Here is a 15,969-nt window from a genome sequence, read left to right on the forward strand (position 1 = left end):
TATAAAGCTGTTGACACTTACATTTTTTTTAATTGATCTCAGAATTGTTTGATGGCAACAGAGCACTTCATTCAGAATCAATGCAATAACTTCTCAAGGAAGTTGCAAGCTACTTCAATAAATGAGCAAAGGCAGAATTTTGCTTTCCAGACACAGCATTTGATGAAAACCATAAAAATAACCTGACAAATTACAGAGATAATCTCATTTAGTGTGGCTTTTAAAAATGTTAACAGTTGAAAGCAGATTCTTTGTTGCCACTAACACCAATTTGTGGATAAAAAGCCAACAGGATTTTTAAAGATCTGTTTTTAATTGATCTAACATTTTGGTGTTGGTTTGCAGATTTGCCAGTGTGCATAACCTGTGTCTTTCTTATGGGCTAAGTCTGTCTCGTTTGTTTAGCTTCATTATGTAGCATGGGTTAGTTTTCTTTGCTCATAAGTAATTGCATGCAGATGCACAAACAATTAGTGTCCACGCGAGGGCACTGTAGCACTGTCTATCTGACCTCTACTCATCTTCTGCATGACCTTTCTTAGTGTTCTTGGTCTGAACTCTAATAAGAGTTTACATTTCCATGTCCCTGCTAGATCTGGGGCTCTAGAAGGAGAGTCCGGTGCTATATATATATTTTTTTCTCACTCAAATATTACATTGTCTATTTATACTGTGTGTTTTTGTAGCCCATGATGTCATATTACAAAATTTCAGCCATGTGCATCACACATGCAAGGCCAACTGCAGCTGGTTTGTGTGGCGCGGCTGATGTAATGTCAAAAAATTTCATATTATATTTAAAATGACACCTGTAAAAATAATCCTCAATTTGTAATTTAAATACTGTAATACTCAATTATGTGAACTGACAGGAAGTGTCCCAGTGGTTTTGGAAAATAACATTCTTTTATCCATCGACCCTTTGATGCATTTTTAAACAGGCATAATGGAAGTTCAGATCATGACCCTCTGCTTGGAGAGAGCAAAGCCAGGGAGGAATAAAAGTTCCTCCTACAACAAGGTAATGTCCTCTCTACACTTGCATTTTTGCTTTCCTAGAATAATGTCAGCACTCTTTATCATTCTTCAAGCCAAGGAGAGATGAAATCTGTAGAATAGCCTTGATTTTAATTGTATGCTGTGCATATGGCATCACATGCACATCATCTGTAAATATATATCCTGCTTTACTGCAAGGGAGAGACTTCCAGGGTTTTTCTATCATCCACATCAGTAGCAATCAGATTCTATAAATGTGGGAGTGACGATTGTGACTTGGCCATTGAAAAAGCTCAGAAGTCTTCCAGATGCAGAAATCAGCTTTGGAAATCTGTGGAACTATTCCTTAAGTAAGTCTCTTTTTTTGTGGGGGTAGGAGGAAGTAAGACATAGGATGTCTGTAGGTCATGAATGTGATAGCCCTGGGATTTCTCCCATTGTAAATTACACGCCATTCCCGAATTCTATGGCATTTCCCTGCATCTAAGAGGTTTAAAAAGTTCTGTCATTCCCGCTGACTTACTTTTTAAAAAAAATAACTTGTATCTGTTATCAGCTTCTAACTTTGACCCAAATCTAAGAGATTTCTCATATTTACATACTCAATATACAGTTCCTGAATGTTTCATTTGACTTCTAGAGAGTTGTGTTTTGTGCCATTTAAATAAACTCTGTTCTTTCCATGCAACCCATGTAACCTGAGACCACGCAATAAATGCTAATAAGTTTCCTGAAGAGTAGTGCTCTTTAGACAGCTTATTTTTCATCCCTCCTTTCATGTGTGCCCTTACGGATAACTCAGTCGGTAACACAAGTGTTCTTAAAGAAGATAAAATGTAAAGAAAAGTGAAAGATGCTAGTCAGATAAGGAAGGACACAGGAAATGCTTCCGAAATAATAATTTTTCTCCAAGTTGCACCCTTTTAAGCTTGTTACCGGTCTGCTGTTCTTCGTAGGCAGAAGAAGAAAAATACCATATTAAATGATTAACAACAACAAACAAATGGTCAGATCTACTGTAAAGCATAAACCCAAGCTGTGTGTCATTACTACAACTATCTTTTGTCAGTTGTTATGGGGACATTTGGTTTGTATTGATACAAATATTTGTCTATGCCTTGTAGAGGAAATCCGGCCAGTCAGCAGCATCCCAGCAATGGAAGGCTGTCAATGAAGACATCATTATGTTGGGAATGGGGGCTTGAGATCATTTGTGGAAAGGGCCTTGAGGAGACAGGGCTGTATTTGCACCAGTGGCACTGGCTGATATGGACAGGTTTTGTAGGATGAGCCAAGGGAGATCATGTGGATCTAGTGGAATGAAGAAAGGGTTCACAGAAATTGTGGCCTCTTTTCCAGTCCAAGGTAGAAGTACCAGCTATGGAAGTTGTGTAGGGTTGTCTCTACCCCTTTCATGAGATACATGTGGATTCTACCCTTCCCCCCCAGACCCGACATAGGTCTTATGTACAGGGCCTGTTTTCTTCGATGTTGCTCTGGCAGAAATATGTATGTTCATGCCACTCTCTGTATTCTCATCTTCTTGTGCCTTGTGTGGGGTGTAGAGACCAAAATGGTAGCCCTCCATCTTGTGGGCTATGGCTGTGTAGAGATAAAAGGCTGCTCTCCATATTGAAAGGTGGGGCCCTGAGCTGCAAGGGTAGAGAGTGAGCTGCAGGCTGCAGTGAAAATCGGATTCTGGTTTCTGTCATGTGGTCTTTACAGAAAAATAACATAGTTGTTTAATTATGATTATTATGTTTATTGCGGTAGCAATTAGGAGCCAACAAAATGGAGGCCGCATTGTGATAGACACTGTACAGACACTGAGCAATAGACAGGCCCTGCCCTAAAAAACTTACAGCTCCTGTTGCTTTAATCAATGTGAAGAACAACATGGCTAGGCCTTTTATTCTCCCCCACCCCCTGCTTCATAAAAGGGGGGGAGAAATTCTTTCTGCAGACTGCTTGCCTTGCACATAAGACAACAGGAAAAGGGAGTGTTTAGTTTTTAAAGGTTTGTTTTGATCTTACGTTTTGAAAGAGCTGATCACTTCACAATCCAGAGACAATATTGCCATACGTCATATGCTCGTTACAAACATGCCAGGAAAATGGTGGGCTACAAAGACCTGTTTTTTTGTCTTGTTTCTGTGGTCCAAATACATATGTGGATATAAAGAAAGAGGAAGAGATCTTAGAGTCTCTGTGGATAGTTCTCTGAAAACATCTGCTCAATATGCAGTGGCAGTCAAAAAAGCAAACACTGTATTAGGAACCATTAGGACAGAGATAGATAAGACAGAAAATATAATGTCACCATATAAATTAATGTCATGCCCACACCTTGAATACTGCATTCAGTTCTGATCGCCTTCTCTCAAAAAAGATGTATTAGTATTGGAAGAAGTACAGAGAAGGGCAACAAAAATGATCAGGGGTTTGGAACAGTTTCCCTATGAGTAGAGATTTAAAAGACTGGGACTATTCAGCTTAGAAAAGAGATGACTAAGGAGTGATCTGATAGAGGACTATAAAATCATCAGTGGTGTGAAAAAAGTGAATAAGGAAGTGTTATTTACCCCTTGACATAACACAAGAGATCACCTGGTGAAAGGAATAGGCTGCTGGTTTAAAACAAACATAAGGAAGTACTACTTCACATAACGCATCATCAACCTGTGGAACTCATTGCCATGGGATGTTGTGAAGGCCAAAAGTATAACTGGGTTAAAAAAGAATTAGATAAGCTCCTAGAGGATAGATCCATCAATAGCTATTAGCCAAGATGGTCAGGGATACAACCACATGGTCTGGGTATCCCTAAGCCTTTGACTGCTAGAAGCTGGGACTGGATGACAGGGGATGGATCACTTGATAATTGCCCTGTTCTGTTCATTCCCTCTGAAGCACCTGGCACCAGCCACTGTCAGAAGACAGGATATTGAGCTAGATGGACCATTGGTCTGACCCAGTGTGGCCATTTTTATGTTCTTATTAAAAATCATATAAACTCCATTGTCTCCTTCCTTCCCCACTTTGTCTGTTGCTTGTCTTCTTAGATTGTAACCTTTTTGGGGCAGGGACCACATCTATCATTAGTGTGCAAATACACTGCTGTGCCCAGGTGGAGCCAGGTTATGCCAGTGATGCCAAGTTAATTGCAGGGACTGCAACTGATAGGCCCTTCCATGGGCCATGCAAGGTGGGGAGAGTTCCTTGCACATATCATCCCACTTCTCACTCACCTAATGGCATGTCCCAATATAGCCCAGGATGTGTTTCCAGCTCTGTTTGAGAGCAATGTTTGTTTCTTAGCATTGGGAGCAGAACAGGTGGGTGCTCAGGAGGTTGAATTGAACTGTGCTTTGCATTTGTTTTGAACAAGGCATGATAGCGGTCAGCTTTGCCTACTGAAGCCTATACACCTGCATGGTGTCCATAGCTAGCTGGTCAACTACTCGTAGATGCAAGCTGTAGTTGTGATGTCAACATCAGTAGTTGACACAACATTTTTTTAAAGATTTCCAGGAGAAAAAAAAATTGTGCAGAGTATAGAATTATTCTTGCGCTATAAAGTCCTATTGAATCTACAGGGGTTCTTTATGTTGCTCCTTTAACACAAGTTTATGTTTCTCAGACCTTAGAGCTGCAGGTCATTCTTTACATTTACTATTGAGAGCAGATGTGCCCACTCCCTATCGTATTCTACTAAAAATGGCTGGGTCACAAGAGGTCAAATGCCGAATGCCTTTCAATCTCCATTATTATTTCCTCCACTCAATTGCCACAGCAGGAAGACCATAGTCATTAATGTAGACCTTCAAAATGCTCAAATATATTACTGCTCAAAACCATTCTTTATCCTTGCACTCCAGACTGCCTGTTCCCACATCCTGTAATCCTCTCCACTACACATATTTTTGCCCTCCGTAGTCAGGTTCAGGGACATCTTATTATTATTATTGTTTGTGTTATCGTAGCTTCTAAGAGACCTGGTCCGGGACCAAAGCTCATTGTGCTAGGCATTGCACAAGCATAGAACAAACAGAAGGTCTATGCCCCAAAGAGCTTACAATCTAAGACAAGAGACAAAAGATGAATCAGATAGATTGGGGAGCATAAGGAAACAATGAGGCAATATTGGCCAGCATGATAGGCTGTGGTCTCAACACTTTACAGCCTAATAATTGACAAGTTTTTTGTAGGCTTCATGGCACGTGCGGTTCTGTAGCAGCCCCAATGGAAATGTCTTTGGAAAACCAGAGGAGTTTGATTTCAGGGCTAGAAAAGGCTCTCTGATTTCCTTGTGTAGCCTTGGAAGTAGGATTGTTAAGGAACATGTGATTAATGCACTCAGTCCTACTGGAAGAAAACACTGATCACTAATTCATATTCCCATCCATCATCTCTGTTGATGCAATAACTCATGGGTGCAGTTTTCATTTTTGCACGCAACATTTGCAAAAACAATTCTTATATGACTTCCAAAAAACCATGAGCTGTTTAAAAAAATCATTGTTCTGTAACTACATGTAATGCTTTAGAGGATTATTGATTTTTTTTTTCATGCTCAACAGGTGGAAATTGGATATCTGTCTCAATTTAGATCAACTATTCAACACATGTTATTTCGGGGGGAGAGGAGGAGAGAATATTGTCTTGGTGCAGATGCCTAATTAGCAGTCAGGCACCACATTCCAAAGACAAGGGATGGGAAGTATCGCTGAGAGAATTTAATTAATAGATTATATTCATCACCAATGAAGGGAGTACTTTGCCCTTCTTCGGTCATGCCTTAGGTCTCTGGGAGTGTAGCAAACTCAAACCATTTCTTTTTATTTCAGTGTATTCACCTGAGTTTCCAAATGAAACACAAACTAGGCACAGGCAACAGCCTGAAAACATTTTCAGCCTGGAAAGGTGATGTGGGTACCAGCAATATCCTGAACAGGAGACTTCTAGTATGCAAGGACACTAATCGTTTTGCAGACAGGCTGCCGGCTGGCTGCAGTGTCTTGGGCATAAGGTCAGTCTTGTATACTTCACTCCAGACCAGTGGTTTTGGGGGGCTGGTGGAAAGCATCTCTATGGAGAAAAGATGCCAAGTTCGAAGCTATCAAAATCAGCACTTGCCCCTTCATCCCTTCCTCTAAGTATTAAACTCACAGAGTGCGCTACTTTTACAGTGCTATGAGTCCTGATGGGAAAAGTGGTGAGTTTACATCATGTTGACAGGATGGTTAAAATTACACTCCAAAAATAGAATAGCATAGGAAGAGTTCTTTGGGTTTAAAGATATAAAGTTTATTCAGGTAGGAAGCCTAATTGAGTGATTAGAGTAATTATAGTTTCAGAGATCCCTAGATTCCAAGGTCAGAAGGGACACTGTGATCGTTTAGCCTATGGCCTGTGTTATACAGGTCAGAGCTTACCCCAAAGTCATTCCTGGAGCATATCTCTTTAAAAACATAAAATCTTGATTTTAAAAATTGTCAGTGATGGAGAATCCATCATGACTCTGTAAATTGTTCGAAAGGTTAGTTACTCTCACCATTAAGAAATTACACCTTGTTTTCAGTCTGAATTTGTCTAGCTTCAGCTTCCTGTCATTGGATCCTGTTATACCTTTCCCCTAGATTGAAGAGCCCATTATTAAATATTTGTTCCCCCGATAGGTACTTATAGACTAATCAAGTCACCCCTGAACCATCTCTTTGTTAAGCTAACTAGATAGATTAAAGGAGTTCAATCACTATAAGGCATGTTTTCTAATCCTTTAATCATTCTTGTGGCCTCTTCTCTGAACCCTCTCCAATTTCTCAACATCCTCCCACTGAGCTGAAGGACCAGGTCCTCAGCTGGTGTAAATTACCATAGCTCAATTATACCAGTTTACACCCAGCACACTAGCTCAGTCGATTAGAGCTAGGGTGGGTATAGCTACTTTAGCTGGAATTTACATCTTCCAGCTCCAATGGAGACATTCCCTCTGAGCTGTAGGACCAGGTCCTCAGCTGGTGTAAATCACCATAGCTGCATTATACCAGTTTACACCAGCTGAAGATCTGGCATATATGCTTTATCTATGTGCACAACTTAATCTGGGCCAAATTCTGTCTTTATATGCACAGAGCTTCTATTGCAGTCAATAATGGGAGTTTTGTGAATGGATCTATGGCACTATATAGCTCTTGTTCTGTCAGGGCATATACGAAGAGGGTATCCTGTTGCTGCAGGTAAGTTCCAAACTCCAGTTAGTGTTAACTCCTGCTCAGGCATGTGTTCTTTTTAAAAACATATATGTGACTTTCCAGGGTAAGTGAATAGGAAAACATTTCAACAGGAGGTTCCTTTCTTTGATATATAAAGGATCATCTAGGGAGAAATCTGAGATATACATTATACAAACACAAATCTGGGATGTCATTTCAGTTACAGCAACAGTAGAGTTTTAAAGAGTTTTACAGAAGAGTTTTAAACTATAGTTCAATGAAGGAATCTTGAATTACAATGACAAATGTTAGAATATGATTGACTAAGATTTTGCAGATGATATAAAACTACTCAAAAGTTAAGTCCAAAGCAGACTGCGAAGAGTTACAAAGGGACCTCCAAACTGGGTGACTGGGCAACAAAATGGCAGATGAAATTCAATGTCGATAAATGCAAAGTAATGCACATTAGAAAACATAATCCCAACTATACATATAAAATGATGGGGAATAAATTAGCTGTTACCACTCAAGAGAGATCTTGGAGTCATTGTGGATAGTTCTCAGAAAACATCCACTCACTGTGCAGAGGCAATCGAAAAAGCGAACCGAATGTTGGGAATCATTAAGAAAGGGATAGATAATAAGACTGAAAATATCATATTGCCTCTATATAAATCCATCGTATGCCCACGTCTTGAATATTGTGGGCAGATATAGTTTCCCCATCTCACAAAAAATATATTGGAATTGGAAAAGGTTCAGAAAAGGGCAACAAAATGATTAGGGGTTTGGAACAGCTTCCATATGAAGAGAGATTAATAAGATTGGGACTTTTCATCTTGTAAAAGAAATGATTAAGGGGGGATATGATAAAGGTCTATAAAATCATGACTAGTGTGGAGAAAGTGAATAAGGAAGTGTTATTTACTCCTTCTCATAACAAGAACCACGGGTCACCAAATAAAATTAATAGACAGCAGGTTTAAAACAAACAAAAGGAAGTATTTCTTCACATAATGCACGGTCAGCATGTGGAAGTCTTTGCTGGAGATGGTGTGAAGGCCAAGACTATAACAGAGTTCAAAAAAGAACTAGATTAATTCATGGTTGATAGGTCCATTAGTGGCTATTAGCCAGGATGGGCAGAGATGGTGTCCCTAGCTTCTGTTTGCCAGAAGCTGGGAATGGGCGACAGGGGATGGATCACTTGATGATTACCTGTTCTGATCCTTCCCTCTGAAGCACCTGGCATTGGCCACTGTTGGAAGACAGGATACTGGGCTAGATGGACCTTTGGCCTGACACAATATGGCTGTTCTTATGTTCTTATGATCTGTATTCTATGGGATAGCCATGGAATAATTGTTCCTTCCTTTGGTGAGTACTATACATTGAGACACTTAGGGATATATGTTTATGGTAATGTGGAGGGATTCAGTTTGCTAAGTCCAAAAAATTGAAAAATTATTTGTTTTGTTTAGATTTTGAGCATTTTAAAATGTTTTTTTTAAAATAAAGTCAATTTGAACTAAAATATCACATTTCTTTTAGAAAATATCCATATGAACCATTTCAAGTTTTTAGATTCTCCCCCGCCCCCCATGAACAATTCATTGAAACCAACACAAATTCATAAAATGTGTTGGTGTCACTGATCTGCATTTTTGCCACAAATAGTTTCGGTTGAACATTTTTGCCCATTTCTGAGCACAATGGCCATAGTAGCACCCACGGACCAGAAAATGTCCACAGCACTGGCACCACTGCAAAGAGAGCATGGCCTTAGTCCCTCTCACTCATGGAACAATCAAGTGCAAAGGAGAGCAAATTGTCTTTATTCGTATCTTGTACAGCACAGAGCACATTGTGCTTATTAACTAAGAACACTGCAGTAAAGAACAGTAGACCTGGTTAAAAAAAAAATCTGTAGAAAATTTTGAAAAAAGAATTGTTGAAATTTTCCATGACAAGTTTTGGCTTTTCAGCACAAAATCAAAAACAGAACATTCTGGTTGGAAATGCCACCACAGTACATCCTGGAAGTTGTCATTCTGGTGTCTCATGCCTCCACTCTCCTCTGTGGGATTGTCTCCCTGGCTGGACTACATTTCTCTTAATGCACTACAGTCTCCTCTCTTGCAGAGTAGCCACAGTGCATCAGGGGACTCCCATGGCCAAGGTGCATTCATGGGAGATGTAGTCTGGCTGGGCAGCCCAACCCATAGAAGAGAATAGAGGTATGAGGCAGCCAAACACGAGGCACTGCCGCCGTATTTCTGAATTTAAATGTTCTGTTTTTGACTCAAAGTTTTCAGTCTTTGTCTGAAAAATGAAAACTCTGTTTTTTTGATAAGTAAAAATTTTCCACAAAAAGGAGACACATCTCGCAAAAAAAATTGTCTGATCAAAAATCCGATTTTCTGTTGGAAAAACTGGTTTTGATGGAAAATTTTTGGCCAGCCACACTGAACATTTTTCCATTGTGAGAGAAAAATAACTCTGTAGAAGACTGACTTGATAGAATCCCAGGCCAGCAGCATGAACTCCAGATTTCCCCAAAATCTCTGGAGTTGTGGCTTAAATTTCATATGTAACATCTTCATGGATCTGTTACAAGATGATGATAGGGCAATAAAACATTGGTCTTCTGTACCATTGATGCCAGTGAGAAGCTGCCAGCAGGAGTTCCATAGATGAATAAGGCAATTTCAGTTAAGGTATAGTATTATGCTCTAGGCTACTGCATCTTTTGTGTCTCCCGCTCTCTTAATTAATCAGCCTCAGTTTCTTTTATACTTACAGTGTCATATGTGAACACATTGATGTATAGATCCCATTTTCTACTCTCTAAAGGAAAGGGACTATTCACTTGCATAGGTTAATGCTACTGCAGGTCTCAGTAAGGTGAAAGGTCCTTGCTCCCCCAGAGGATTGACACATTATGACGGCTTCATTTGAGTAAAAGAGGATGTTGATCATTAGTTATGACCCAAATTTCTTTTTTTCTGGCAATCATTCAAAGTGTTCCCAGATGCCCATGGGGCTGTTTGTTACCTGCAAATAAAACATACCTTTATAACAAGGACATTAATGTTAATGAGTAATATCAAAATGCGCCATGTGCCTTTCCCAGACCTTTTTCCATTTTGATGGATTGAATGATGGAAGGGAAACATATGCTTTCCAGATTGAACCCAAAGAGCTCACTAATTCAGAGTCCATGCTCCTTCAAGCTGCAGCCAAACAGAGAATAAATTGCATAGTATTTGTCATCCACTTGGGATTAATTATTGAGGTTTAGAGGTAAGTAGCTACACCAGTGAAGGTTACCAATTTTGTTCTTTAATGCACGGTTAAGAGCATTGAGGGAGCTAAGAGGAGGGAATGGGCCAAACACAAATAACTTGGATATTTTTGTCCAATGAAAACTGGGCAACAATATGTGAGGTCAAATGTTCAGTTCAGAAAATAATATGCATGTATGCTCTTTTGTTGATGCTTTGTACAATTGTACTAAGAATGGGTACGCCCGTCAGGTTAACATTAAAGAGCACTGACAGATCAACAGGAAAAGTCTTTGGTTTTTTAATAGTTAGTGCTATAGTTGACCTGTAGCTGGTACTGACTTGGAAAAAATGAGTATTGTTCCCTGAAGGACTCCTGTCAACCTTGAGCTCTAGACCTATAAGAAAGGAATCTTCCATCTGTCATACAGGACAGAGTTAGGATGATGGTCCCTGGAGCCCTTTGATTATGTGATGATGTTTTAAGGAAATTAGCTGATGGTTGCGATAGGGAAAGAACTTGCTTTGAGTTTGAAAATCAGTCAGGTTTTTGTTTCATGAAACACGCATCTGAGCGGGAAACTGAAAAAGATAAGGTCAAGAGGTGGGAGGGTTGCATGAGGGGGTGATGGCTTAAAATATAGTCGGATTTAGCTACATATTTTTGAGTTTAAATTGGGCATTTGAAAAATTAGTTAATTTATCATGTGCTCTTAAGGTGCAAGCCATTTCCACTAGTACAAAAGAGAGCTTTTAATATTGGCTAATATTCTGTCACAAAACAAAATAAACCCTGAAAAAAATGCTTCCATTCTATGATCTTTGATCCATATCGGTGAATTTTAAGACTCCCTGTGCTAGGTAGGGTGAACTGGAGTGCTGTGATGTCACATAGGAGTCAATACAGGGTCTCTAATCTGATTGGGCATCCAGGATCTAATCCTGCAACTCTTACTCATGTTGTTAGTACATACACAGATAGTCCATTGAAGTCAATAAGGCTACTCGTTTAGAATTCCCAGGTGGAGCCCCTAGCTGGAGCCCCTTCTCTTATCTTGTGGATCCTATGGGCACTTGTGATTTTTGTGTGGAGTCTGAAGAGGAGCAAAGATTTTTGTTCTGTTTAATGTATAGGTTCAATCTTAGGTAGTGATGCACTGTGGTGGTTTATATCCTAATTTAGTGTGAGGATATTTGATACTGATAATTTACTCATTGAGTTGAAGTTACTATTAATTGATTATTCAATTAACTTTTCTGTGGTCCCTTTAATGCATTTGTCCTCTCTGGTTGGTTATACTTTTGTATTGAAAAGACAGCACAATACAAATCCCACCTCTCCTGTCACACCCTTGACTTTTAAATCAATAGCATTGTGGAGAGCTGTAATCATTGTCTGAGTCTCTTTTTTTTTTTTTTTTCTTTTCAGGTGTCAGATCTGATTGGTGCTGTTTCAGCCTTTTCCGCATCATTTAAAGTCAGACATCTCCATGGAGATAACAACTTCAATTGAACTCCCTTAAGGCTTATTTTATGGATACAAATTCAGCAGCATTTGCTCAAAGGGGCGTCTTCAGGAAATGTACAATAAGCACACACTCGTGCTGCCCTGCAAAGTAAACTTCCCAGGCTGTAATCAGAACTTAAATTTCAACCATTACCTTTTTTTTTTTTTTCTGTTGGTCAAATTGCAGGTGAACTGAGTTCGCTGTCTCCACAGAAAGAGAGGAACATATAATAGAGCTATTGAAGCCTGTTAACTCTATCTTTTCTCTACATTTAAAGTTTAAAAAAAAATCAAAGCTTAAAAAATATCAATGGCTGTAAAGAAAATAGCAGACCAGATTGGCAACTGGCATCATTTTATTCTCCAGATCCTTAGCTGCACATCAGTGGAGTTATGCTAATCTACACCAGCTGGCCCAGTAATAATATATTTACCAGGACTGACTCCTAGAAAATTCATTGAACACGAATAAAAATAAAAAAGTTGGTTTTTAGTCTCAAAAAGGGAATTTCTTTTCAATTAATTTCTTCCTCTATAGCTGGGTTTTGGAAGTCATGAAACTTGTAGAGTAATAATATGTATTTTTTTCTTAGCCCAATAAAAGGATCATGCCAGCTTGTCTGATACATTCACATTTGCTGGACTTACGACCCTGAGGGGAAAAGGACATTGCCCAACTTACTTGGGGTCAGTTTTTTCCTCATGGTTTATGTTTGTGAACCCTGTTTGCGGTGTTTTCCCAAATTAACGCCGAGTTACTTCCCTCCTTTTATTAAAAGTTTCTTTTCTACACACGGACTCTGTGCTTGCAAGTGAAAGTATTGCCTCTCAGAGGCCACCAGGGGTGGTGTGTAATTTTCCCAGGTTACTGGGTCGGGGCTCAAGCCGGTTCTGTGTTGTATCAATGGAAAGGAACCCCTAGATATTGAATCCGTCCCTGGTTGCTGCTGGCTCCACCTGACAGAAGGGTTACACATGGGAGAATCTGGAGTGATTGTTTGTGTGTTTTGTGAGGAACATTTAGCAGAGTAGATGCAATAGACCTGGCAGACAAGGGTGGATCATATATTTAACCTTGTATATATTGTGCAGCAAACTGTTTTTGCAGGGAGAAGAAAACTCATCTCTAGTAATGGGCCTAAAATAGTTTTAACTGTAGGCTGTTGGGTACCTACATTATGCAGTAAGCCAAAATCTATCTTTCTCTACGATTAGAGTCCATATGTTGGTGGTTGTTTTCAACGGTATTTGTTCTGTAGATAGAGTTGTACCTCATGTTTGTCAGAGTTGTTAAGATTTGAAGCTGCCTGTCATTAGTCATCCTAAAATGTCAGTTTTGGCTGGAGGGCATGCAGGCTGTTTATCACCAGGAGAGTGGTGAAGCACTGGAATGGGTTACCTAGGGAGTTGGTAGAATCTCCTTCCTTAGAGGTTTTTAAGGTCTATCTTGACAAAGCCCTGGCTGGGATGATTTAGTTGGGGATTCATCCTGCTTTGAGCAGGGGGTTGGACTAGATGACCTCCTGAGGTCCCTTCCAACCCTGATATTCTATGATTCTATGATTATCCAAGGGAATAAAGGTTCCTTTCCTTCTTATGTGGTGCACTGAAGATCTGGGAAATCATGACAGTGTTTGTGCAAGAGCTCAAATCTGTTTCCATCTACTCACCCGCCAGCTGCTGTTAAAATTGAATGTTGTCCGGTTACTTCTACTGCACAGCAGCTATTGAGATATAGAGTCTCATATTGGATTCAACTCCACACACACAGTCCTTAGCTATATGTACATGCATTTATTGTGCACTAATTTCCTAATATGTGATATTGTTGTATTGTTTTCATCTTGTTGGGATATTCTCTAGACAAGGGCTAAACAGTTCTAACAAAAAAATCACTTACATCTACACAAGAGGTTCTTGGCTATTGATGAATAGAAGAGGTGATTGTCAACCTACCTAACTGACATGTGTAGCTGGAGATTGGCACAAGAATGAAAAATAAGCATCCGTGCACTAAGTCCCTCCCTGTAAGAACTTGAAGTCTGTCTTCATTATGTGTGTGTATAGTGCTTAGCACAGTGGGAACTGGATACTTGATGCATGACACAAATAAATAATAATAGATTCAAATATTTGCGTTTTTAAAGTGTTTCTAGAGACCGATAATTCAGCTTGCCTCAACTCAGCCTCTGAGTTTTGCATTCTCATAATTGTGTTTACAGCCATCCTTTCAAGCATGCTCACATTTTATGTGAAGAAATTAGCCATCTGGGAACCAAAGTATCCAATGTGTGCATGCAGATGCATGTAATTGTTGTGGCTTGCATTTTTGGTTGGCATTTGAATCTATAATAGACTTTTCTCCAAAAAGGCAGAAATGTAGGAATTGCCATACTGGTTCAGACTCATAGTCTATTTCAGGGGTCGGCAACCTTTGGCATGAGGCCCATGGGGTAATCGCTGGTGGGCCGCAGGACATTTTGTTGACCATCTGCAGGCATGGCCCCCCACAGCTTCCAGTGGCCGCGGTTTGCCGTTCCTGGCCAATGGGAGCCACAGGGATGTGCTGGCCTCCACTTCCCACAGCTCCCATTGGCCGTAAACGGTGAACCATGGCCATTGGGAGCTGTGGGGGGCTGCGCCTGTGGACAGTCAATATAAACAAAATGTCTCGTGGCCTGCCACCAGATTACCCTGATGGGCCGCATGCTGAAGGTTGCCAACCCCTGGTCTATTTAGTCCAGTATTCTGTCTCTGATAACGTCTGGCACCAGATGCTTCAGAGAAAAGTGCAAAAAACCTCAGAGTAAGCACATGTTGGATAATCTGTCCCACATGAAGGTCTCATCCTAATCCCTAATAGTTAAAGATTGATTTAAACACTGTAATTTTGCTAAACACACAAGCATCCAATCCACCTTTGACTCTTGCTATGTTCTTGGCCTCAGTGACATCATGTGACAATGAGGTCTACAGTCAAATTATGTATTCTGGGAAAAAGTATTGCCTTTTATTAATTTTGAATTTGCCACCTTTCCCTGCTCCAAAGGCGAAATTTAGTCCTTTTGGCCTTTCTGGATTACGGTGGAATTGTTACGATTTTTGAACAATTCTATTTGAACAGCAGTCTGGATAAAATTCTCTCTGATGGGCTTTGCAGATTCCTAATGTCTATTTTTCACTCATTCCACATGTCTACAGATTATGTGATAGCAGAGTTTCACAGAGTGAATTGGAGAAGAGAATGTTTCTCTGTCAAAATGCTGCCCTTTTCAATTTACTATATTGCTAGATATTACAAAAAATGTCATGGATATAGTGATTTGCATCCAAAGGACTTTACAAAGGCAAGTATTACCCACATTTTCTTACTTAAAGATAGGGAAATTGAGGCACAAAGAGGACATGTGACTGGTTTGAGGTCACACATCAGTCATGGGCAAAGTCAACTGAGACTCATTGGAGCTATATCAGTGTACACCAGCGGATCTGGTCCAATTGTTTATTTCCTATCCTTTGTGGTATTCAGTGGACCATGCTACTTGCTGTTACAGGGGAAAAAAAGGTAAAGAACATTTCAAAGTAAGGTTTCAGAGTAGCAGCCATGTTAGTCTATACCCATAAAAAGAACAGGAGTACTTGTGGCACCTTAGAGACTAACAAATTTATTTGCCCACAAAAGCTTATGCTCAAATAAATTTATTAGTCTCTAAGGTGCCACAAGTACTCCTGTTCTTCTTTCAAAGTAAGTTGCTTTTAAGTTATAGTGATCTTGTATTTTGTAGTCTTTAGTTTGACATGTATCATCACTAATTTTTCACATGCAGTGATAGCATGTTGACTTTTGTTTTTTAGTATATATGCAATGGCTTTATTATCTATTTATTTATTTTAATAAATGTCAAGCAGCCTCAGTGCTTCACAAACACAGAATAAATACAGTCTCTGCCCCAAAGAGTTT

This window comes from Natator depressus, chromosome 3, assembly GCF_965152275.1.
Source record: "Natator depressus isolate rNatDep1 chromosome 3, rNatDep2.hap1, whole genome shotgun sequence".
In the NCBI taxonomy this organism is placed as follows: Eukaryota; Metazoa; Chordata; order Testudines; family Cheloniidae; genus Natator; species Natator depressus.